The sequence below is a fragment of the Anomaloglossus baeobatrachus genome, chromosome 6, assembly GCF_048569485.1.
Source record: "Anomaloglossus baeobatrachus isolate aAnoBae1 chromosome 6, aAnoBae1.hap1, whole genome shotgun sequence".
NCBI lineage: Eukaryota > Metazoa > Chordata > Amphibia > Anura > Aromobatidae > Anomaloglossus > Anomaloglossus baeobatrachus.
The window spans coordinates 73,749,300-73,762,803 of record NC_134358.1 but is presented as its reverse complement, the minus strand read 5'-3'; the positions used below and the strand labels follow the sequence as shown (position 1 = coordinate 73,762,803).

The window sequence follows — 13,504 nt, the reverse complement described above, 5'->3', positions numbered from 1 at the left end:
ACCCCATATCTCCTGCTCAATAATCATACTCCCTATTCAAACCATTAGGGGAAAGAGTATTAAGCATATGAATCCAATAGGATTCTCTGTTCTTCAATTTACGGACCCTGTCACCTCCTCGTCTCAATGGAGAAACATGCTCCAATACTTGAAAACGAAGTTGGGACACTGTGTGTCCACATTGTTGAAAATGATGAGGGATTGGTAACATAGTCATTCCACATCGAATGGTGGATTTATGTTTCCCTATGCGGTCTCGGACATGCTGGGTGGTCTCCCCAACATATCCGAGACCGCACGGACACTTTATTAAATAAATAACAAATGATGTGTCACAAGTAAAAAAATCTTTTATGTGAAAAACCTTCCCAGTTCGGGGATGTGTAAATTGACTACCCTTAGTCATATTTGAGCAATGGGGACAATGAAGACACGGATAATTACCCTTCTTGGGTGTCGAAAGAAAGGTCTGTCGAGACCGAAGAATCGAAGATCCGATGTCCGCTTTGACCAAAAGGTCACGGAGATTAGGGGAACGTTTATAACTGAATAATGGGGGAGTTGAAAACTCAGTGATTTTCGGATAAGATCTCTGCAATACTTGCCAATGTCTAAGTATAATATTCTTAATAAGAGGATGGTATGGGTGGAATGTATTAACAAAGGAAATTAGAGGACCCAATCTCCTAGGTTTACGAGTAGAATGTAAACTCTCCTGAAATGCGGACTCAACTATTGACGCGGGATAACCGCGGGATACAATAACTCAGCGTTATTGTATATTTTTTAGCCTGAGCTCCTGACGTACCATATCTACTATGGCTTCAAATATTTTTTCTTATAATGAAGAAGAACTATCTGCTATTCATTCAAGAGTTACTACTTCTGGTCAATTTTTGTCTATTCCAAGTGAAGAATCCAGGACTAAAGAATATGAGCGTGAGTTGAGACGCCAGGTAGCCCTGGAGCTCCATCTTGTCACATTAGCTGAATATTATAAGGTTAGAAGGATACCACGTGGTTTGCGTGTATCATTGCGACCCACATTGTTTTCTGACAACCAGGATTTCTGTACAACATTTGAGCATATTTTGAACAAATGTTCATATGATTTAATGACTCTTACGATTGATTATTTGCATAAAGAATTGGCCACAATTTCAAATCAAATATCATCTATTGAAGGACAGTTATCAAATACATTTTCTCCTACCGATCTATCAAGTATGAAGTCCAAAATGGACTCAACCATTTCGGATTACAAGAAAATTCTTCAAGAACGTAAGCGGAATAAGTTTATACGTGATGAGGAGGATTATAAACGTGGTCAAGTATACAGGTGGCGGTGCGGTGAGCCTCCTCTGCGCAGACGTTTCCAGCCCAGGACTGGTTTCTCTTCCTCTGCAAGTTCTGGTAGTGATATGGAATCACATCAGGTACCTTTTTTAGGACCACGTCGCGCCATTCCACAAAGAAGACGAGGAGGGGGCAGAGGAGATCCACTGTTGGGGGATCGTATGACAACGAGATCACAGGTAGGACGGACCTCATTTTTAATATCTCCTCCTATACCCTGTCCCCCCTAGAGTCCCAGGTTTTACAAAAAGGTTTATCCTTTTGTCCAACTCCTCATTTTGATTCTTTTCTACTTGAACAGGAATTAAATAAATTTTATAGATCGGTAAGACTTAAGGTTCATTTCAATCAAGGACCCTTAGATCAGAATCCTGTAGTGCCAGATACTCAGCTTGATACTCAATTCTCCTTTAGCAAACTTAACTTAACAATGCCCAGTAGCTTCATGCCTCCGAGAACCTACCATCCCGCTGAGACCTTTATTTCTCTTGTTAAATCGGATGTGGATCAACTTGTGAATACTGTAAAAAATGGGGAGTTGCGGATTAAGAAAAATCTTACTCCTGGGGAAACCCAAGCATTACGGTCTCTTCAGAATAACTCCACAATCATAATAAAACCAGCGGATAAGGGTGGATCCTTGGTGGTGATGGACAAGAGCTATTATGTATCTGAGATTAAAACTCAATTAGCTGATGAATCCACATATTTACCATTATCACATGATCCATCTGGAAACATTAAGAAAGATATTTCAGATATGATCCAACGTTATTCTAATCTAGGAATTATTGATTCTAAATTGGCAACTTATTTGAACAAAGTCAATCCTGTCACTCCAGTCTTGTATACTTTGCCAAAAATACACAAAGATTTGTGGCATCCCCCTGGACGACCTATAGTGGCTGCTGTTGACTCTTTGCTATCACCTTTAGCAATAACGTTGGATCGTATCTTATCACCTTTAGTTTCCAAAACTCCTTCGTATTTACGTGATACGGGGGATTTTTTACATCAGCTACAGACTCTTAGTCCATTCCCACCTGGCTCACTCCTTATCACTTTGGATGTCAATTCCCTGTATACAAGTATTGATCACTCCTTAGGTATCTCAGCGGTTTCTTGGTTTTTGAATCAATATAGTGATTTTTCCTCAGTTCAGAAAGATTTTTGCCTTGATCTTTTGTCCATCGTTCTTCATAAAAATTATTTTCTTTTTCAGGATCAATTTTATTTTCAGATTAAAGGCACAGCGATGGGCTCGAATGTCGCCCCACCGTACGCAAACATATATATGACTCATTTTGAGTCTTTGTTTGTGTATACCCATCAGTTGTTTCGCAATCATGTAGCGTTTTATAAACGATACATAGATGACATTTTCATTGTCTTTACTGGATCTCAGTTGCTTTTTGATGAATTCTTTCAGTACTTAAATACCAGGGTAACTGGTCTTTCTTTTACTCAACATGTGAATGCATCTTGTATCAATTTTCTTGATACATTGATTCATTTGGACCAAGGAGGCAGAATTCTTTCTGACATGTATGTGAAACCCACAGATCGTAATAGTTTGTTACATTACACGAGTAATCATCCACGGCATTTGAAAAATTCCCTGCCAATTTCACAGCATAAAAGGGTATCACGTAATGTTACTATGGCGAATCAGCGTTCACGGAGGCATGAAGAGATGTCATTAAAATTTCTTCAGCGCGGTTATCCCGCGTCAATAGTTGAGTCCGCATTTCAGGAGAGTTTACATTCTACTCGTAAACCTAGGAGATTGGGTCCTCTAATTTCCTTTGTTAATACATTCCACCCATACCATCCTCTTATTAAGAATATTATACTTAGACATTGGCAAGTATTGCAGAGATCTTATCCGAAAATCACTGAGTTTTCAACTCCCCCATTATTCAGTTATAAACGTTCCCCTAATCTCCGTGACCTTTTGGTCAAAGCGGACATCGGATCTTCGATTCTTCGGTCTCGACAGACCTTTCTTTCGACACCCAAGAAGGGTAATTATCCGTGTCTTCATTGTCCCCATTGCTCAAATATGACTAAGGGTAGTCAATTTACACATCCCCGAACTGGGAAGGTTTTTCACATAAAAGATTTTTTTACTTGTGACACATCATTTGTTATTTATTTAATAAAGTGTCCGTGCGGTCTCGGATATGTTGGGGAGACCACCCAGCATGTCCGAGACCGCATAGGGAAACATAAATCCACCATTCGATGTGGAATGACTATGTTACCAATCCCTCATCATTTTCAACAATGTGGACACACAGTGTCCCAACTTCGTTTTCAAGTATTGGAGCATGTTTCTCCATTGAGACGAGGAGGTGACAGGGTCCGTAAATTGAAGAACAGAGAATCCTATTGGATTCATATGCTTAATACTCTTTCCCCTAATGGTTTGAATAGGGAGTATGATTATTGAGCAGGAGATATGGGGTCCGTCCTATTTTTTGGTTTATTTAAATTAAATTGTTTAGATATTAATTATTCATAACCTATGTTCGCTCTAATGTTTGGTGTAATCTTGCCAATGTTATTAGAAGTCTTCCAACTAGTAATTATATCGTTACTGTTATTCATATTCCTTTTCTTTGTTTCTTTTTAGACACGATGAGGTTTCTTCAGTTAACATGGAGCTTCTATCCGGGTCACCCCGTTTCACCGCTCCTTTTTCTGTTTCACGCATGCGCGCACTTCCGTGTTGCTTGCGTCTCATTGTGCGCTTCATTTCACTGGTTCTTTAGCTACTGCGCATGCGCGTACTTCCGCATTTACCGCGCATGCGCTGGCTTGCGTGTCATCATGCGTTCCTCCTTGGATCAATCAATTAGGTAGGCCCGCCCTCACTAGGTATTTAAACCTCACTGCGGCTCTGTTTCTTTCCACTCCACCACTGATCTCCCAGGGTACAGGTAATGGTTTGGCGCTTGGTCTTTCTATGGGAATTGTCTCTCTATGGGAATTGCTTTCTGTTTTACTTGTCTGACCACTATGCCTCTACTTTTCAGTTTACCTTTATTGTGGCATTCGCTTCCTATATCCTCACTAGGATTTCTCATTTATGCCAATTAAGGTAATCTAAATGGTTTATTGCTATATATGGATCTGTTTTTCTGATGTTTCTTGTCTTACTGTTGTCCCATAATGGGGAGATCTTGATATGTATATGATATTGATATGTATATATATATATATGAAAAAATTTTTTTGTTGTTTCTAATATATGGGCCTTTATTTTAGATCAATATTCCTATCAAGTCTAATGATATTCTTCACAAGATATACATGTTTCCAGGATTTCATTAGGTATATATGATGTTATCATGATTTATATGGATATGATTAATAATATTCTATGTATTTATGGTACTAATATATATGTATATATGTTTATTTCTTTAGTTTTGAAAAAGGCAACTTTTGCCGAAACGTCAACAAAAAAACTGAATAAAAACTGAATAAAAGTTTATTCCAAGTTTCATTTTGTGTGCCGGGGTTTTCTATATATTTTTATTTCGCCGGAGGTATCCGGCCGAAAAATTTCAGAAGTCGCCATCTTTGGCGCGAAAAGTTCCCGCTCGAGCGTCTTCTCGAGTAGCAGAGGCGCGAAGGCCAAAACCCCGCCCCGATAGAGGAGGGGCCGGAAAGAGGCTAAGGGGGACGGAAACAAGATGTCTGCGCCCGACGGAGCCGCTGGAGGAGCGGTGGTCGCAGCCGCAGTGGCACCCGCAGATGGGAATGGGCCTGCCCAGGTCCCGGCCGCGCTGGCGGGAGGTGCCGCGGCCCCCGCACTCGCTCAGATGATGCCGTTCTCCTTGCCCTATGCGCCCGGAGCTACCTGGCTACCGCAGTATGACGGGAAACCTGATGCTTTACAGGTCTTCCGGAAAAAGCTTAACCCGTTGCTAGAACTGTACCCCCTGACCGATAAGCAACGTGCGGCGTTAGTGCTGGGCCAGTTAACCGGTGCGGCTGAGCAGGAGGCGGAGACCTGGGCCGAGGGGGACCGGCTTTCTGTAGCCACCATCTTTGAGAAGCTACAGACTGCCTTTGAGACCCGGACTGAAGCTGAGCTGAGGATGCAGTTTTACCAGTGCCGGCAACGGGCTGTGGATAGCATTCGGGACTATGCTTTACGTCTGCAAACCGCCCTTCGCACACTAAAGCGGGTGAATCCTATCAATGAGGCGGACAGCAACAAGATGTTAGTAGAGCAATTTGTGCAGGGGATGAGATCCCCTGAGGATCGCAAACAGCTCCGGCTGTGGGCCCTAGAACACCCTGATGTGGACTTTGCTGTGTTAAAGGAACGGGCCATTAAAGCACTACAGCCCCCAGCTTCAGAAGTCTTGGAGCCAGCCCCGTGGCCCATTGAGACAGCCCCCGTTGTGGTGGCCCCTGCCCTACCAACCTCTCCAACACCTACAGCCCCAAGCAGCACGATGAAGGAACTGGCAGCCCAGGTCCGTCGCATGGACGGAGACCTCGCCAAGATTCTTGCTGCACTTCAACCTTTGACCAGATCTCAGCCTTCAGCACAGATACAGCTTGCCGACAGCCCTGAGAATGTCCCCTGGATGCAGCGGAGAAGTGCTAACAACCCGCAGAGCAGACCTCCAACCTGCTACAAGTGCCGTAAGCCTGGGCATTACTTCCGACAGTGCCCGTTAAACGAGCAACCCCTGGGGCCCCGGGCCAATCCTCAGGAGTAGAACCCCGTGGCCCCCCAGACTGGCGGGACCGGTATATCGGGGCCCGGCCCATCATCCCCGTGGCTGTGGACGGCATACCGGTGATGGTTCTCTTGGACACTGGATCGCAGGTAACCACCATACCATACACATTGTACCAGCGGTATTGGGGGATAGACGAGCTGGCACCCCCAGATACCAGCACAACGCTAATTGCTGCTAATGGACTCCCATTGACCCAAGTGGGGTATAAACAGGTGGCTATGACAGTGGGGCAAGCTGAACTGCAACACCAGGGTATGATTGTGATCATGAATGAACCCAGTGATCATAACCCGAAGATAGTGCTAGGAACCAATGTGATGGAGCACTGTATGGGTGATGTGTTGGCCCTACTGCAACAGCTGGCCGCCACGGCGGCGGGGAGCCGACAGAGAGCTGTGCAGCGTGAGATCCGAGCCTTGATGTACCGCCAGCATGTAAACTCAACAGGAGGAGAGATTGGTGGAGTGAGAGTGATGGATGTTGCTCCGTTGATTGTGCCCCCTAGGAGTGAGATGATGATTTGGTGTAGGGCAGCAGTAGGGCCTCAGGGGCGTGACTACCCTGCCATGATGGAGCCCATACCCTCCGAGCACTGGCCCACTGAAATGGCCGCCCGAGGGGGGGTAGACGTGAAGAAGGGGAGAGCGCCCGCGAGGGTGCTGAATTGCGGGGAGGAAGAAGTCAGGCTTCCCCGGTATGCCACCATTGCCAAGCTGCTCACCCTGGATCCCCACACCATCCACGAAGCCAGTCCCTCAGTCTCCCCACCTACTAACAGCACTTCCCCGCCTCAAGGGGAGGTAAATGAGGTGCACCAACAGCTACATGTGGGCACTGATGATACCCCTACACATCACAAAGCAGGGGTATACAGGGTGGTGCGGGAGTATGAACAGGTTTTCAGCAAACATCCACTAGACTTTGGGCAGATCAAAGGGGTCCAACACCACATCCCACCGGTGAACACCCCCCTATCAAAGAGAGGTACAGGCCTATTCCTCCTGCACATTACCAGTGTGCCAAAGATATGTTGAGGAACATGAAGGAGGCAGGGGTTATTCGGGACAGCTGTAGTCCCTGGGCCGCTCCGTTGGTACTGGTCAAGAAGAAGGATGGTACCATGCGGATGTGTGTGGACTACCGGAAGATTAATCAGATAACACATAAAGATGCCTACCCGCTGCCCCGTATTGAAGAGTCTTTGGCCGCACTGAGAACCGCAAATTACTTCTCTACCCTTGACCTCACCAGTGGGTACTGGCAAGTGGCAGTGGCCCCGGAAGACCGGGAGAAAACCGCCTTCACCACCCCAATGGGGCTCTGTGAATTCAATAGTATGCCGTTTGGGCTGTGCAATGCCCCTGGAACCTTCCAACGGCTGATGGAGTGCTGTCTGGGACATCTGAACTTCGAGACCGTCCTGTTATACCTGGATGATGTGATTGTGTACTCTCAGACGTATGAAGCCCATCTGGAGCACCTAGCCGAGGTGTTCGCGTCCCTTGCCAAATACGGGATGAAGTTGAAGCCCTCCAAGTGCCACCTGCTGAAACCCAGAGTGCAGTACCTGGGGCATGTGGTGAGTGCGGAAGGTGTTGCCCCCGACCCTGAGAAGATCACTGCCATCCGGGACTGGCCAAGACCAACCACCGTGAGGGAAGTAAGGCAGTTTCTGGGTCTGGTGGGATACTACCGGCGCTTCATCAAGGGGTACACGAAGATGGCTGCTCCCATGCAAGACCTCCTCGTGGGACAGACCAAAGGTGGTAGACCCATTGGAGCCCTACTGGTGTGGGAGGACAGGCATGAGGATTCCTTCCGTCAGCTGAAAGCGGTCTTGACGGGAGAAGAGGTCCTAGCGTACCCTGACTACGGCTGCCCATTCATCCTCTACACAGACGCCAGCAATGTGGGTTTGGGGGCAGTCCTGTCCCAGGTCCAGGAAGGAAAGGAGAAGGTGATTGCCTATGCTAGTCGAAAGCTCCGGCCGACTGAAAGGAACCCTGAGAACTACAGCTCCTTCAAGCTCGAGCTCCTGGCACTGGTGTGGGCTATCACCGAGCGGTTCCGCCACTACTTGGCCGCGGCAAAGTTCACCGCTTTCACGGATAACAATCCGTTGACTCACCTGGACACGGCCAAGCTGGGCGCGTTGGAGCAGCGGTGGGTGGCCAGACTAGCCAACTATGACTTCACCATCAAATACAGAGCCGGTCGTGTCAACATTAATGCTGATGCCCTCTCTCGGATGCCCCACTTGTCAGAAGGTGGGTGCGAGGATGATGACCTCGAGGAGATCGAGTTGCCTGCCTTCCACCGGCCACCAACTGAGAAGGTACATGTCCACCAACAACGGGTGAACCTGGATCTGCTGCCCAGTCAGGAGTGGCAGGAAGCTCAAGATCAGGCGCCCGCTGTCCGCCTAGTCAAGACCCTGGTGGAGCAAGGCGCTGCTGGGATGGATCCTGCCACCCCAGCTGAAGCCCAACGCTTGTGGAAGGAACGGACCCGGCTGTGTCTACATCAGGGGAGGTTGTACCGTGAGCTGATCAACCCGAAGACCCATGAGAAAATCCGCCAGTTGGTTATTCCCCAAGCTGATGTACCCACTGTTCTGCAGGCGTACCATGATGGTGCCGGCCACTTCGGGTGGAAGAAGCTGGAGATGCTGTTGAGGGAGCGGTTCTATTGGAGTGGGATGCGGGAGTCTGTGGAGGCCTGGTGTCGAGAGTGCGGTCCTTGTACGTTTAGGAGGAAGGATGAAGCCAGCCAGAAGGCTCCCCTACGCCCGATCGTTACACACCAACCGCTGGAGCTGGTCGCCTTGGACCATGTGAAGCTCACCCCCAGCCGAAGTGGGTACACTTACGCTCTGACCATAGTAGATCATTACTCCCGGTTCATGGTGGTTGTCCCGGTCAAGGACTTAACCGGCCGTACCGCCGCTAGAGCGTTCCAAGCTTACTTCTGTCGACCCCATGGATACTCTGAGAAGGTGCTTACCGACCAAGGTCCAGCCTTTGAGGCGGAGGTGTTCCATGAGTTCTGTCAGCTGTACGGCTGCAAGAAGATCCGGACCACACCTTACCATGCCCAGACCAACGGTATGTGTGAGAAGATGAACCATCTGGTCCTTGGCCTCCTCAAAACGTTGCCGTTGGAGGAGCGGAACCTGTGGCCGGAGAAGCTGCCTGACTTGGTCGATATGTACAACAATATCCCGTCTAGCTCAACGAAGTGCACCCCAGCGTATCTGATGAGGGCTCGGCCTGGCCGACTGCCGGTGGACCTGGAAATGGGACTGGAAGCCCCAGAGACACTCCCCTCAACGGCTGAATGGGACACCTGGCGGAGTCGAGAACAACAGGAGCAGCGCTTCAATCAGAAAGCGTCTGCGGGCCCTTTCCAGCCTGGAGATGTGGTGTTAAAGCGGAAGAGGAAAACCCACAAGCTGGATGATCAATGGGAACAAACCCCATACGTCATCCAACACACAGGATGGGAAGATGGAAAGGCCTACCAGATCAGTCGTGACCAAGGGGGCACCTGGGCCACGGTTTCCCGGGACCATCTGAAAAGGTGCCCACCAGCATTGAGGGTGATGGCTGAAGTACCAGCTCCTCCACCAGCAGAGAAGGCAAAAGAGGTGATCCACACTGTGATGGGTGACTTCCCAGCAGACTGGCCTACACAGAATGGCGCGGTGATTCTTCCAGTGATACTGTTCCCACAACCTGTGGATGAAGAAGTGGTGGAAGCGGTCAACCGTGAGCCAGAACCAGTGCCAGTGCCCAGGGATGAACCTGTGCCCAGCTCCCCTATGCCTCCGCCTGCCCCACACGATAGCCGGGAGGAGGAACCGATTGTTCCCTCTGCCCCACTGCCTAGCCCCACTGATACCGGACCCCGGAGGTCCACCCGTCCCAACCTAGGTAGGCCCCCACTTAGGTACAGGGAAACCGTTCTTTAAAAGGGGGAGGGGAAAGAAAACAGGTGTGTTTAAGTGTGTTTGTTTAAAAGTTGGAAATGATGATAAGTGAAATGATTACCGAAGCTTCACCTGATTAGCATGTGATTTGAAAACCGGCCGTTGCCGGCACCGTTGTCCCCGCGGGGACCGTTTGAAAAGTTTGCATGAGGAACTGCTCATGGACAAGCCCGTGAACTTGCAGGGCAACCACAAACGTTAGGTGGCTTGTGAATAAAAATGATATGTTGTGCAGCTACCGTAACCGCCTCCGGAGAGGCAGGTTGGAGGGAGGGCCCGCAGTGGAGCAGGCTGGGGCCTAGCCACCACAGGGACCGGTGGCTACCCTCTGGAGGGGAAGGACAGATCCCGCTCGGGTAACTTGTGCTGGACTGGGGTCAAGGGGTGCTGCCTGGGTTTTAGGGGCAGCATCAGGGCCAGGTTACTTGGGTGGGAGAGAGCGGCAGCCGCAACCGTTTAATGTTACCGTTTGCAACGTTTAAGAACTGAACCTCCCGATGTGGGATGATGCCATAAATTGTAAATATGTTACCGTTTTTCTATTTTCACAGAAAACAAAAAGGAAAATAAAACCGGTGTTGGACGGGCAGCCCGAGGACGTTCTGCGTTTTGCTAAGGGGGAATGTGACGCCCTGGGCAAGCCAGGGGTCACAGGTCACAACATCACATTCACCCCACATTCCCTGCAGGTACATCAAGCTAACCCAAAATCCTTGTTGCCTTCCTCCAGGGGCTGATGTCCACACCAGGAGGTGGGCCAGGCGGTTGGCTCCGCCCACCGAGGAGTTCACAGCCCTGGAGGCGGGAAAACCAGGCAGAACAGAGATGAGTGAGGGGAGTGAAGTAGAAGGAAGTGGTAGAGGAGCTTAGGAGAGAAGCTGAAGTAAAGTGAAAAGAAACAGTTTTGTAAAGCCTGAAGTTGGTCCGGGTGTGTGCCCCGGACAGTGACAGCAAGGTCAGCAGACGGCGGTGATAGTCTGCAGGGGGACTGCTCGGAGGTTGCTGGAAGGACCGCGGACGGGTGGTGACCCGGCGGTACCGGAGCAGTATACGAAGAACAACCAGGGCAGGGGCCTTTCGGATCCCGGCAAGGCTAGGAGTCGCCATAATTTGCCAAATCCGTCAGTGAAGGGGACCTCTGTCTCCTAACAACCAAGTCCCGATTGAAGGCAACAGTTCGACCGTTAAGGGGAGACACCGCCACCGCCAAGGCACCAGGTTCCCAGGGCCAGCGCCTGCGGGCAAGAGAGGGGCTCCTCCGGCTCATGTCCAGGTCGGGGAGCGGGTAACCAGTGGGAACCCATCGCTACCAAAAGGACTTTACATAGGTGCAGGGAAGAGACCGTCACCGCTAACTGCAGGGAACATCAGCACCGTGAACCGTCCGAGGGACCCGTCCAACCAGCCGTTTGTTTACCGAGAACTGTGTCGTGTTTACTGGCTGAGTGAGTACCTCCATGCCATGCGGCACAGCGCTGTCCCTGCGCCCCTGCACCTCCACAGGCCCCATCCCCGCCTGTCCGCCATCCCAATCCCATCACCGGGCCCCGGGAGCACCACAACCCCTACCCACGGAGGGCACATCAACAACTGGCTGCTCCATACCATCACTCCCGGGCTCTCCAGACAGAGCAGCGGTGGTGTCCACTTAATCACCACAACCGTGGGTGGCGTCACGGACAATAAACTATCCCAAATCCCAATCCCCTTTCACTCACGGGCGAGGAGCGCCGCTCGAGTCCCCGGGATCCGGCCCATCGCTCGAGCCACCGAGCAGCGGCAGGCCGCAGCAGCCGCGGCAGCCGGACCCGAGCAGTGTGAGAGCGCGGCGTCCCCTCCTCCGCCCGCGACACCGACGTGTGGAGAAACTTGCGGGCTCACTGCATTAAAGGGATAGACACGACCTTGGATGTACCGCTACGACCCAAGGTCGTTGTTATGTCACCGCCGGAGTCTGCTCCAGCGACTTCTGCTCCGATTGCCAGGTGACGCCGTGTTCCTGCCGTGGATGGTGCTGGAGATGGGAGAGAAGTCGATGCCAGCGGCACCAGTGGGCGCAGGCTCCGATCATCCACTGGGCTGGGTTAGCTTGGGATATGCAGTACCGCTGGCTGACTGTGGGTGGCATGTGTCTTCCAGCTGAAGTTGCCAGCATTCAGCTACAGCCAATGGGAAGACACCACACCCTTCTTATTTCCCCTCCTGTCACATGATCACTGCCAGATATAGTTCTGATTTTCCTGGCTCCTGTTACGTCCTATTCTGTTGGTGATTCCTGTGTTGACTTATGCGTGTTTTCTGACTACCCTTCTGCCTACTGTTTTTGTACCTTGCTGCCCGACCCGAATCTGACCTCTGCTACGTTTGCTGACTACGTCACTGCCTGCCGATTCTGTCCCTGTTCCGCAATTCCTGGTTTGACCCTGCCTGACTACTACTGTTATCGGACTGCAGCCTTCCACATGTAGTGATCTCCAGGGTCCTGTGTAATTCCAAATCCCTGTATAGGGGTTAAAGGGTTTCAGGGTTCTGGGGGTCCTACTTGGTGAGTGGCTTCCCTCTAGCCTCCCCTTTACAGCCCATCTGAGTCTGTGGATCCAGGCAGGCGTTACAGTCGTGAAGGGGCAAATTTGAAGGGAAAAGGAACAAAAATGCGACCTTTTTTTTAATGCATATTCCATAATTCCTCTTGCTTCTATGGTTCTACCCTTTCTATCACATGACTTAGAGAGCTGCATGCCGTTTTGGGTCCTAAGGTTCCTACCACAGATGTCTCCCAGAGCACCTATCAAGGAAACCCCCAGAAACAGATGGAGGATGTTAAACTCCTAACCCTCTAGATGGGTAAGGCTAAGTTCACACTTCAGTTGTTTTGTATCAGTCACATGCGTCGCTTGACGCATGTGACTGATGCGCTGTTCAACGGATGACAAAGAACAGAATTCTTTGTCGGATTCCGTTGTGTGCGGGGGGCGGAGTTCGGGGGGGAGGGGAGCCGAGCGGGGCCGTGGCACTGAGGACGTCAGTGCCGCAGGGACTGCAGGACAGGTGAGTGAGTGAGTGAGTGTGAGAGAGTGTGTGTGTGTGTGTGTGTGTGTGTGTGTGTGTGTGTGTGAGTGTGAGTGTGTGTGTGTGTATACACACATGCTGAATGCGGGAAGGGGCGGAGCCGAGCGGGGGGCGGGGCCAGGCGCTGAGGATGTCAGTGGAAGTGCTGCGGTCTGCATGGCTGGGGACAGGTGAGTGTATGTGTGAGTGAGTGTGTGTATGTGCATGTATGTATGTGTGTGTGTGCACATGCAAAGTGTGGGAGGGGGCGGAGCCGAGCGGGGGGCGGGGCCAGACGAGGGTGTCAGTGGCAGTGCTTGTCTGCATGGCTGGGGACAGGTGTGTG

General features: G+C 50.3%; 1 long non-coding RNA gene across 1 annotated transcript; it reads left to right on the top strand.

Moving 5' to 3' along the window:
* Positions 1-804: 804 nt before the first annotated feature.
* LOC142244041 (uncharacterized) lies at positions 805-4,870 on the top strand. The gene is made up of 4 exons (XR_012724430.1): positions 805-1,535; positions 3,992-4,459; positions 4,627-4,692; positions 4,789-4,870. It is a non-coding gene; the product is annotated as an uncharacterized LOC142244041 (long non-coding RNA).
* The last annotated feature ends 8,634 nt before the right edge of the window (positions 4,871-13,504 follow it).